The following is a 12810-nucleotide window of genomic DNA, read 5'->3' on the forward strand; positions in this document are numbered from 1 at the left end:
CCGTCCGCCAGCCCGCTGGGCTGTTAAAGGGCGATAAACCGGCAGAGTTCCGCTGGAGCGTGCGGCGGCCCCGCTCATTTGGCCGCTATTAGATTGCTAAAACCGTGACCCGGGTCGCTGGTTTTTTCCTAAATGCATGAGCTTAGGGTACGCTTGAATGAACTAAATTGTCACCCTGGGCGGGATCCGCGCTGCGCCCAGGCAGCTGGTATTCAGGGGTAACGTTTATTGCTCTTTAATGAATATTGGCTTTATTCGCCTGTGAGAGATCGTATCGCAGGCTCGCACTTTAGGCCAGGGTCCTGGTAGGTGTTCAGGCTCACCGACATATGCTTGGCAAGTAAACCGTGTGGCAGGGCTAGGTCACGAGCTGTGACTTTGTCAGTAGGGTGACTGCTTACCAGGTCTTTTCAGCATGACAGGGGAACAGTGTAATGGGCACGTCCCATCACTCAAGTTTTGTTTCTTTGAGTGTTCACCTATGAACTGTGCCCCCTCCTTCGTTGTGAAGTGCTGCCAAGAGTCAGAGAGGGCAATAAGGACTAGGTCCCTTCTGGCCATCCCTATTCGCTGTTGGTGTCTAGTATGACCAACCTGGAAGTATTTGAGTCAGAAACTTAGCCTTTCTGATATCTTCACGTGAGATGCGTATGGATGTAGGCTTTCAAGAGAGGTTCATCCACGAGTCAAAATCTCTGGACATGCTCTTTTTAGTGAATTGATTAGAAAATTTGCCATATTGAGATACGACCTTCAAGCAGTGGCTGACTTTTCTGATGATTAAATTAACTAACTGGAAATATTCATTAAATACTTATTTAAATATTATTCTTGTGTCCATGTAGCTTAGGTTTATTTTGGGTTATTCAGCTTTATAACCCCAAAATGTTTTAGGTTTTCTTTCCTAAGTTCAAACAACAGAGAGAATACAAAATAAGTCATCTGTGGCAGAAAGGGTAGGTTGACTTCTCTTTAAGAACCTAGTTAATGAAATACTGATAATAAACTTACTGTGCACCAAGCACAGCCTTGTTCCTCCTTGAGAGCCTGGAGCAGTTTCTTGGATTTTCTATTTTATGTACTTATATCCAGATGAAACTGGCCATCCTGTACTTCTTGAAATGCTTGCATTAACCTTTGTGACTGCTACAGGCTGTTGTGTGGAAGGCCAACCACTCTGAGAACAGTAAATTTAATAAGCCTTGGAAGCAGAGAGCATGTTTTTGTATTAACTAAAAGGGGGAAGGGATTAAATAGCTCTACTTTTTTTTTTTTTTTCCTTACTGCTATTCTCCAGTTGATCCTTCTCTTTTCTGTTCTGTGGCTGCCTTTGGTGCCATCTCTAAAACAAGTGAATCTTCAGGATAATGATATCCTGCGTGTTTAGGGGATTTTTGTTTAAGGCTTCTCTTGTATCAGGGACTATCTCTGAAGGCAGACTTTCTCAAGATCTCATCACTCTCACAATGCATGTTATCATATGATACATAAAGGATTCTTTTAAGATAGATGTTGTTACAGATCAGCCAAATTATTTTTTATAAGTGGTAAAAGCTAGGGGCTGGGGATAATAGTTTAAACAGTATGCTGGTCCACTGAAGCTCCAGAACAGTCCAAAATGCCTTCATCTGTCATTGACCAGTACTTGATGGGGTTCTTCCCATCAAGTAAGAAATACTTCTTATAGAGTAGGAGTCCCTTGATCTTTGGAGTACTTGTTGCAACTGGCATAAACTCTTTTAAACAAAAGGAGAAAAAAAAATAGGAAAGTTTTAAATTTTTTTGCATCTGTGTATAACATGGAAAGAAAAGAGATTCTGTTTGTCAGCATAAATTATTTCTCGTGCATAGGAATTTCCCTCCCAGTCCTCATCTTCATCAAATGCAGGAGATTGGTCCTCCTTCACATTTCCTGTTAATGGTGGTAAGTGGAATGGATCTTCTTGGTAGTGAACAGCGGCTTCAAGCATGTTAGAAAGCCTGCTCTGACAAAAAGAATTGATGGTGATGAAGTTTTCTACAGCCTAACTTCAGCCTGGAGGACCAAGCTGTTGCCAGAGTCTTCCCTAGTGTAAAGATGGTTCTACTCTTTATTTATGCAAGACCTGCAGTTGTAGTGTGGATGATAACCTGTAGATGTACAACAACCACCTCTTTATTTTCATAACAGCAGTAACAAAAAGCTGTACATGTTAAGGAATTTTGTGGGGTTTGCATTTGTGTTGGGATCTTGCACCTATGTCGGCTTCAAAACTTAAGCAGGAGGTCCCTGTGCTGGTTCCTCTTGTTGGGCACCTGTGTTGCAGCCTGCAGGCAGTGAAGTGCTCTCCTCTGACTTTGGTGTGAAGCAGACAGCAGGGCAAAGGATTCGGTTGTTTCTGGCAAGTAGTCACATTAGACAAAATTTTGGTTAGCAGTGGGGCTGAATAAGGGAGTTGAGTGGAAGGAGGCTAGGGTAACTGAGGTCGGGTTTGCTGCAGTACAGACTCAGAAGTCATTCTCTCTTGACAAGGGGTGTACCCTCAGCTAGCTCTTCCCAGACTTGCACAGGAAGGTCCTTTTTTCTGATTATTCCTGGATAGGGCCTATGCTGATGGAGACTTTTTTCTCCTCTGAGGAGCTGATCCCAAGAATTACTGAACATCTGCAGCACCTGCTAATAACAGCAAGTTATTGAAAATGTTCAAGAGCCAAGTCAGTTGAAGTTCACCTTTTTTTGCCGGCCCTGAAACTTGTATGGGTAGATACCCAAAACCTGTGGAGGCCCTCCTCTACTTACAGTGTGATCCTTGATTTATGGCTAATGCCATTTGGTAAAGTACTGGTATTAGGAGAGTATCTTCTGTGGTGCCCTCATCTTTTGCCCTGGTCTAGTTTTGCATTGTAACAGAAGAATATCACTAGCCTCTGTATCTTTAATATCTAGACGAGATTGTTGAGCCTGGTGCCTATTTTATTTTTGTATTGATATATTTACAGTGTTAGGAGTGGTGTGGTTTGGGTTTTTTTTTATATCAACTTAAGTAAACCTGGTTCAACCTCTAGAAAAGAATCCATCCACTCATTTTGAGGCACATTTAACTCATACAGTTTATTCTCCTTGTATTGAAGTTAACTCCTTTACAACGTACTATGTGAACACAGCTGCACCAGTGTAGATTTGTAGGTTTTCATGACTGCATAGTCCTGTGGTGTATCTGCAACCTTCTTCTGCTTCATTCTTGCTGCATTGTGTCTGGAAGGATTATAGTGTATACATAGACTAGTGTTGGCTGGCCTATGTTCAGTAGACTATGCCTAATTTAAGAAATTATGGCATGGTGCATCTTTTGAAAAGCATGGCGTGTGACCAGTCTTAAAATTTTGCTTGGAGAACTTGTGGGGAAGCAATTAGCAATGCTTCCATGTTTCATACGTGGTACTTGTAGTGCAAATTTTAAGCTGCTGTGTAGACTTTCACAATATATTTCTTCAGTGGTATCCTCTGTACTAGATACAGATCTTACGTGGAATGGTTGCATGTATCAGTGTGACCTGGGTGGATCTTATAAAATCTACTTCAGAGAGTGATGTAGAAATTTGAATCAATGTGACTTCACAGAATAAAGGTGCCCTGAGAGTTTGTAAGATAAATTTGATAACCTGCTTAATTTTTTATATTTAGTATTTTTAATGATAGCTTATCCTTAAATTGTGTCCTGTACTATGTAGTGTCTTAGTTGCATAATGTTTCTTGGGCAGGTATATTCCAACCTGAAATGGAAGATAGCACTTCTTGCATGAACAACCACATCGACTTCAGTGATTTTTTTTTTCCCTTTTTTTAAGTTTTCTTAAAAAAAGTTCAGTTTTCTGAACATGAGTATTGCAAAGGCAAGAGAGTGCACACTCTTAATGTGGTAGAATCCTTGTTGCTTTGCAGGAATTGTTATTTAACTCTGAAAAATTTGGGTTTTTTTGGTTCTTTGTACTTTTGTTACCTGTTATGAACTATTTTACTTCTGTATGCGTGCATACAGAAGCTAAAGTTCGAGTTGTTTTGGGGTAAATTTAAGTCAATTTTCAAATTTTGCATGAATAAGCCTTGAAGTGATGTCAGAGTTTCTTGGTTTCTGAAGAGTCTTGACCTCAAGTTCTGGATAGTTAGCATTCAGGCTAAGTCTTTCTTGACTAGAGAAAGCTGCACATAGGAAGCTGTGGTTAAAAGATAATGTGATATTAAAAGAAAAAGAAAATGTTTCTGAGCAGCTTTTCTTTCTTGGACAGCTTACCTTTAAGATCTTCTCTTTTATTTAGTTGGACCCTTTAATTTATTTGGGCAGGTGAGATTTAGAAAGTAGTAGTACTGCATAGATCATAATGATTTAATGGTCTGATCTACTTCAGACCCTGCCTTTCCATTGATGTTGCCTGTTCCACTGTTTGCTATCTGCAGGGCATTGAAAATATTCTTATCCCGTAAATGGCATTATGGAGGCATCTGTTTGAAGGTTAGAGTCTTACTTCAATGAAACTTTGTAAACTGGTGGGATTTACAAAGGAAAGGTGGGGGAAGGTCTGTACTAGGAACCCTGGATTTTTCCTCTGAGTCACATAAAAGTTTCTGATATATCACCTGCAACATGAACAACAAAGGTCTGTGTACCCATCCCTCTCATCGTATGAATTTTGTCTGTAGTCGTGTAATGATAAAAGCATTATTGGCACTGTCTGTTGATTCATCTACCGGCTGTAACATCCTTGAAATTTTACACCTTGTGTAGAGCACAGGGGCTTGTGTCTTAAGATACTTCAGTTTGGGAAACTGATCAGGCACAGGGAAAAGGGGCCTGCCAGTTGTTTCAAAGCAGAGATATAGCTGAATGCAGGAAAGAAGACAGCCAACAGGTGTAAGGTCACCTTGTGTACAGGGTACAGGCAACTGTATTAGTGTTTGGATCAGATGTGAATTTTTGAAGTGAATCTTAGTCACCTCTACTTACTGTACATAGGTTTGCATTATGGAGTGATCACAGATGACATGAACTTGATATTTTTCAGATTAAACCAGTTTGGAAGATGGACTCAGTTGATGGGTTGTCAGTCCACAGGACCATATCAGTAGTAGTCTGAAGTGAAATATTTCAGGTACATAGTATGAGTACTTGGTCTTCAGTGCCAGTTCTTGCTATGCTGCACTACTTGCCATTGTATAACATAGCCAGGTTCACTTAATCTGGAAGTGAGAGTGCTGCTGCTGCTTCTGATTACTTTCTGCATCAGCATAGCAATGTAGAAAGAAACCCAAAATAAATTCTTGAAACCATCACCCAAAGAAATTGTTGTTGCTGGTTTCCTGTTGGTAATTCAGGTCTGTGAAGCATAATATTCAAATCTAAATCAACTGAGAATGGCAGATGGAATAAATTCTGGGAGATGTCCTCACCTGAATGAGCATGTTTCTGATTTAAGTAAGTTTTGGAGTTCAAGAACCTGATCTGGCTGAAGACCTGGAAAAGACGTGCTCTGGAAAACAAATCCTCCCCCTTGGTAGAATCTATCTAGCCAGTATTGCAAACAGGTTTTGCTGAATGAAAGATGTAATCAGCGAAATAGAATGGGCATTAAAAATATTGGTTATTTAACTCACTGGAAATTACCTGGCTGAACACAGATCAGTGAGCAGAATTATAGAATTCCTTTGCAGAAGATAAAAGTCAAATGCAGCATTTGCTCATCCTGCAATAGGAAGCATTATTGAATTCCCCAGGAAAACTTTTGATTCAAAGACGGCTGTTACAAACAGTGAAACTTGATACAGCTTCCTTGGGATCACAGAAGAATGCCTTAATGTGATTATAATTTCCACCACAAGATTCTGTGAAGTCACACCAGTATTGCAGTGCCAGAAATTGCATTCTCTTCAGACACATGTACTAAAGAAACAAGTGAATTAGCACGTTTAAAATCAAATTACCATTTTGCCTTTTTCATGATGAGGAATGCATTAGAATGGTAGATGTTATTGCATTAAAAAATGTGTCCAAGTTTCTGCAAATGTGCTAGTCTGTGTTTGTTACAAATAGCCCTATAGTGTCCTTGTGAATTGGTCCCAATATGTGTTGGGCTCCATGTTGCTATGCAATATGCAGAATTCTTCAGTCAGACCCCCAAGCTTGAGGCAACATGCTGATGAATTTCACAAAAGGTTAGAAATGCAAGCTTTTAATAAGTGAGAAAATCTGCATTTAGTAAGGACAGAATATTCTTCCCAGTACCTCATGCTGATTACCATTTTTGGCTTGTCGTCAGTATCATCAGCTCATGTTTTTTAATACTGCCAGCTTGTGATGTTTATTCTCTTAAACTGGGTTCTGAATTTTTGTATGTGATGATATCGGCTTCCCATTAACAAAAGAAGGATTTTTATTTTCAAACTTAAATGCAAAAATGTGGGTCCAAACAGCTGTAAAGCCATAAGGAAAAAAACCAAAAACAACCCATGTGGTACTTAAAATATTGTGATTGTTTGGGTTTTGGCTCATAATACTTTGGAGTATGTTGGTTTTGCTTTTTTTCCCTGTATGTGCAGCAGAACTTTCTGAAGTGCAAACTGTCTGACTGTATAAAAGTCCTTGGGGACATAAATAGCGTATTTGCAATTGAATAAGAGATTGGCTCCTCTAGTGCTGGAGCTCTTCAGAGTACAGAATTTTTCTTTTGTATCACTGGCAGTCTGGTAAGGTGACTCTAATAATTGCCAACACGAGGATATAAGTAGCTTCCTACTATCTGAAGAAGAGACACAAATCAGGAAGTCTATCTGGCAAGCCCTCTTATGTTTTGATGCAGTCCTGCCCTACAGCTTTGTTGCTTATAAGGACAAACAGCAGGAAGAACATGACTGTACAGTGCTTTGCTTTTATGGTATATGTTTTGGCTGAGCAGCAGAAGAAAAAATTGTTCACAGGACTACTGTAGGTTTTGGCATCTAAGAGCCAGTAGGAATGGGGGAAGTGAGTATACATATATATATATTTTTTTTTTCTTGTTATGACTTGGAGCTTTTGAATGGAAGAAGCATCTGTCTTCTGTGTTTTATTAGCTTTTACAGCAACTACTGCCTAGTCTTCATTTATATGATTTTACCTCTAATAGGGATGAAAAACTTTGAAGCAATTAAAAATGAAGTAATCATCCTGTAAACTGTCAATTGTAAATTTCATACATGAGCACTGATAGTGCTGCTCTGGCAGTGAATAAGAGAATGCAGAGATCACAGTGGAATTTCATGTTTGAGTTTAGTTGTAGAAGCTGCATATGCTTGTGCCCATTAGATGGGCTAGTGCAAAATACTGAGTGCATATTGAGCCTGGAAAAAAAATCATAGTACCTCTTTTGATATTGATAATAAAATGGCTGATGAAATTCAGTATTGATAAATGCAAAGTTGCATATATTTATGGTAGTAGTCACATGGCAGTACAGTACAGGTGGATGGATAGGCTCCAAAATAACATCAGTGTTCAGAAAAGGGAAAAAAGATCATTCTATAAAATGTCATCTCAGCCTAGACATCTGTCAACAAAATTAGAGTATTAAGAAGAAAAAAAAATCCCATGTAAGGTTTGCTGTTGTCTGAAATGTCACATTTCTGGTTGCATCATCTCAGAAGGAGCATTGTAAAACCAAAGAAAATACAGAGAAGGATGACACAGTAATTGAAAGAAAACAATTACTTCCTTACATGGAGGGTTTAAATAGTGATAGCTGTTCAGTCTGAAGAAGACACAGGTGAATGGTGTGGGTAGGCAATGTTATAGACATCTTTAAAATCATAAAGAGAGGGTAAATAGGCACTAAGCCATTTTTCCCAGTAGAACTCAATGACAGTTATAATCCAGGAGATGCTTTTTCCCATGAGTTTAGTTGAATTCTGTGTCTGATTTGTGCAGTGATGTTAAGAAGACCAAGATGAGTAGATGATGAATTTGTACAGTTTCTTGGAAGACGGGTCCATCGTGGGGTGGTGAGAACATGATGTTCAGATGCGGTGGTAGGCTTGCGGAGATCCTGAAGCTGTGATTTCTGGAACCTGAGGATGTGTCCATGAGATCTGCTTCCCTGTGTGTTGTGGTGCTTATGCTGTGTGCTAAAGACCACCATCCCTCTTTGTTGATCGCATGTCTGGAACTAGTTCCAGAACAGGAAATTGCAGTTAGAAAATGGAGAGATTCTGGATGGTGTCCAGGATCACTCCCCAGTGTGAGTGGAATTGCACTGACTGCACAGGAGGTAAGACTTTTTAATTCAGAGGGATTTATGAAGATACTTAAACCTCATTCAGGGACATGTAGCTGAAGTGTTCCTTCGTCTTGGAGGTGCTGCTCTGACATAGGAGCAGAGGCTGTTTGACTTGGAACATTTGTATCCTAACCTATTTATGGCTTTATATATAAGGCCCACAACATTGAGTGAACCTGAAACTGAACTGACAGCCTGTGTAGAGTGCGGAGTGATGATGCACTCTACAATGAGTGATCTCTTCTCTCAGTGCTTTATTGTTGCTTAGAAACTTGCATAGTTTCAGGTTTCAGCAAGACTGGAGAAAAGGTACAGAATTCTTGAGAAATGTCTGTGCTGTTCTTGCAGCTATTAATTTTGTGTTGGCTTATCTGCATCTTTCACCGTCTGAACCATTTCAGTCCAGGAAACTGTCATGGAAAACAGTTCTACTGAGAATATTGCCTGAAAGAGGGGAGAGCATTGTTCTCTGGTGCCTCCACTTGATTACTTTTTATGATGACAAGAGAGTTCTTGGATCCAGTCTATTTTCTGCTCACATATCACTGCCTTTCCATCAGCATCAGGTTTCTTCTAGTCTCTAAACTCAGATTTATTTTTCTAATGATCATGTACAAGAAGTTTAGTATTTTAAAAATCTAATTATTCAGCATTAAAGGAGAATACGAAAATATTCTGTGTGTCTTTTATCCCTGAGAACTGTATGAAAAAAGAAATCGGGGAGTTTAAATTAGAAATGTTATTAATGGAATGTGGTAGAAGGCTGTGACATCTTGTGCAAAAAGAGGAGCCTTCGAGTTACTACTTGGAGTTCAGTACACAAGCCTAGCAAACAACAGTTCTGGTCAAAGTTCCTGCCACCTGTAATGTAGTGTAGTTGTGTGTGCTTTTGGGTATCTACATGTTCTTTAAATCACATAAGCACTGAGAACTTCTTTCAGGCTCCACACATATTAAATCTTAATCTTAAAATTTGCATATTTTTATACTTCTATTGCTAACTTTCACATTTCTTACACAATGAAAAAGATGCAGGTAAGAATGGAGGTTGAAAAGCTTTTGACTGGAAGGTGCAGTAATTCCAAGTGGCTACTGGGGTGGACCACTTTTTTTGAATGAGCAGGAGGGCATCTTAATCTTTGATTTCACTAAAGAAATGTTAGTTTTTTTTTTTCTGGCAATACAACTTCCTTTTCTCATATTGCTTACTGGTTTTATGGTCCTGGAAGTAAACTCAGTGCTGTAATTTATTTGGAATTATGGCAAAGCAAGCTGAGGTGGCAAAGCAAGGTGAGTATATCTCTTGGTTGGCAGAATTGAGGATACTAGCTCCTGCAGTTCTGTTAGGTGTCGAGCCTTCTGTGTTTTTCTGAGAAGCTGATTAAGATCCCTTCTCCCCTTTTGCCCACCAAGGTTCTTGAGACTAGTGCTTTCAACTTGGTGACGGCAGCTTTGAAGTGATCAGTTGCAGAACATACTGTAATTAATTTCTTCAAAATTTGCTCTCTTAGAAATATTATGGGCAGGAATTTAATTTTGTATTTGCCAAAGATATAGATAGTAAAACCAATGAATTTGTGCGGATGCAGACTAATGTATGCCTGTGTCAGAGCTGTATGAGGGTTTTTTGTTTTAAACACCACATACTGAAATTACTTTACACTGATATTTGTACTAATAGCTGGATGCTTGAAAAATCGACAGAACAAATGCTTGCGAATGAAAGGTTGCACAGCTGCAAGGCAGACATCTTTCTAAGTTATTATGAACAGTCAGATTCTTACAACATATGATTAAAATAACAAAGTTTTTGGGAAATATGTATGTTAGCCATGAGTTTAGTTTCCAGCTGGGGAAATTATTTAACGTTTGTGAGATGACCCTTTGCCTTACCAGAAGGGTGCATATCGGCAGAGATGCATGCTTATGTTTGACACGTTTGACCTGATGGCTTTGTATCTCACTTTAGACATGCTAAGTGACTTCTGTTAAGAATAAGTCTTTGCAGAATTGTGTCAAACAAGCTATCTTTCTTTTGTAATATTTGCAGGTATATTTTTACATTATTTTTTTCTTTTACTTTCATGCTTACCATGTAAAATCCTTTCAGAAAGCAACACTAAACTGTAAGTAAATTACATGCAAATTCTCCAACGATTGTTATGTTGCCTAATTGTGTGATCTAAAATGAGTTGCAAAAGCAAAGTAATGAAAGATTACAACTATCAAGAATGAATTCCCTATTGTAGCTGCAGTTTATTACATATGTGTAATTCAGTGGTCAGAGTAACATACTACCACTAAACATGTAATTATTTAAATCAATTTGTTACCCTTTTTCAGTGATTAAACTGAAATAATATTGGGGGCATGTAAATTTTTGTGGGGGAGAAGGGGTGAATATAAGAGAGAAACTGGTAACAGCATTGAAATTAATGAGCTGTTTTAACACTACAGAATGCATATCATAAGCATTCTTTTGGAGGTTTGGGGAAGGGATTAGCTTAATATTTCACTGGAAAATGAAGGGGGGAAGCATTCATTGGTACTGTATATGACAGTGGGAAGGGGAGGTAATTTTAGAATTCATGCCTCATAATAGCTTGTTGATTTCAAAACATAAACAGTAGCAAACCCAACAACAGATGAGTATGATAACACAGATGTAGCATCCTTTATTCTACTGAAACAAGGGTCCACGGGCACTTGCTGCAGAATTTGAACTGCAGCTTAGTTCTCCCGTGAATGTATAGTCTGGAACTACTGAAGAAAAACTAAAATAGGAAGACAATTTATAATGCTGTGCTTGTCTAGAATAAAAGCAAACTATATGTACTGAGAAACTGCAGTGATTTGCTGCTGCTGCTTGTTTACTTCCCTTGTAAACTTAAGTAATCTTTTAATTTGTATATGAAGTTGGGGTCTGTCATCAACATAGAATCTGTCACTGTACTGCAGGTACAATTCACTGTAGGTATCGCCCTGTATTTAAGTATGGGTTTAAATTGCATAAGACTCATGTTAAGCATTAGGAGACTTTCTAGTAGGGAGGGTAATGAAGCGCTGGGCTAGATTGCTTGGGGAAGTCATCCATCCCTGGAACCTTTGGAACAAAGTCTGCAAATACTGTCAGGAGGGGTATGGGTATGGTTTATAACCCTACTCCACCACTTTGTGTAACATAGGATTTCTCAAAGTCCGTTTTTTCTGTGACTTCTTTTTCTGTGGGAAATTCAGAGCACAAGTTGTAGAATTAGATTTTTGTTCTGAAGTCGGGGTGGTGGTGGTGGTGGGGGGGGGCAGGGGAGAAATATCCTGGACTTCTTAAATTGTACTTTGACACAGCATTTCCTTGTCAGTAATAATCTACATTGCTTCCAGTAAGAAAAGAAAATCAACCGTGCTGTTGAGGTTTGCTTTCAGGTGTTACTGCTGTGCTTTTTGATGTTTAGACAGTTCAGTGAAATACTGATAATTTAAAATTTAAATTTAACAGTTACAGCAAAAGAAAAATGTCCCTACACATTTTTTAAATTAATTCATAAGATCTGCTCTTTTAATTATTTAAATCAATTTCTATTTAAATGGAAAATTCAGTTGCAGGGGTTTTTTTTGGGGGGGAGGTTAGGAAGCAGAGGCCAAAAAGAGAAGTTTTCACTGATACTGAAGTCTGTAACATCCAGCACTTCAACATTTTAAAATACATGCAGATGATATGTGAACTTTTTAAACATATAGTAAAAATGTTCTACTTGATTGCTTTAATTTTTGCCTAGTGACTTCTTAAAGACTTTATTTAAAGTAAATCCTCAATTATTCTTCCGAATAAATCATTGTAAGCCTGTCTTATTGTATTGTACCTGACTGTATGTAAATGGCATATCTACAATAGGTTTTGTTCTGGTGTGGGGGAGTTGAATTTTTTTCTGGCTCCTTTATGGTGTTTAAAGAAGGTATTTTTCATCTGTTTCATCAGAAATTCATAGTCCATCCTCAGCCTCTCTGGGTGACTGCAGAAGACATAGAATTGTGGCATCACAACAGATTGGAAGTTGAGCGAGTTGAGGGTAAAATCTTTTAATATGATTATTCACAGCTGTAAGAGCAGATTAAATAAAATATTCATGACAGTTCTATTTTAAACATGAAAATCTCAGAAGACTAAAGGAGTGTGACTTCAGAAATGTGGGAACATTAAATTATTTGCATTGTTTTGGTATATAGAGGAAGAGAAATTGAATGATGATACAGAGAGAGAAGAACGATAATACTTGAACATTGAAGCTCTTTACAGTCCACTAAGAAGCCAAGAAGCACATTGCTCTATTAAAATGTCTCTTGCAGGTTGTTTTTAAGCCAGAGTAGATAAAAATAAATGTGACTAAAAGCTTGCATGCAAAGTGTTACTGTTGTGTACAGGCATTTTGGGAGCACTACGTAATTTGACACCTGTAATGAAATACTGAATTAGTAACTGTAATGGTATTGGCAGCTGCTTCAGTATGAAAGGTAGTAAGTACCTGCATA

The 12810-nt window shown here is 38.5% G+C and overlaps 1 protein-coding gene across 1 annotated transcript in view; it reads left to right on the plus strand.

The window, feature by feature from the left end:
• Positions 1 to 5057: 5057 nt before the first annotated feature.
• ARL15 (ADP ribosylation factor like GTPase 15) overlaps positions 5058 to 12810 on the plus strand; it is a 214513-nt gene continuing 206760 nt past the window's right edge. The window contains exons 1-3 of the mRNA XM_026865746.1: positions 5058 to 5127; positions 10394 to 10409; positions 12260 to 12350. The gene's annotated coding sequence lies outside the window, so the exon portion shown is untranslated. The remainder of the gene's footprint in view (positions 5128 to 10393; positions 10410 to 12259; positions 12351 to 12810) is intronic.

Source organism: Athene cunicularia (genome assembly GCF_003259725.1).
Source record: "Athene cunicularia isolate RWA chromosome Z unlocalized genomic scaffold, athCun1 chrZ_part1, whole genome shotgun sequence".
Lineage (NCBI taxonomy): Eukaryota > Metazoa > Chordata > Aves > Strigiformes > Strigidae > Athene > Athene cunicularia.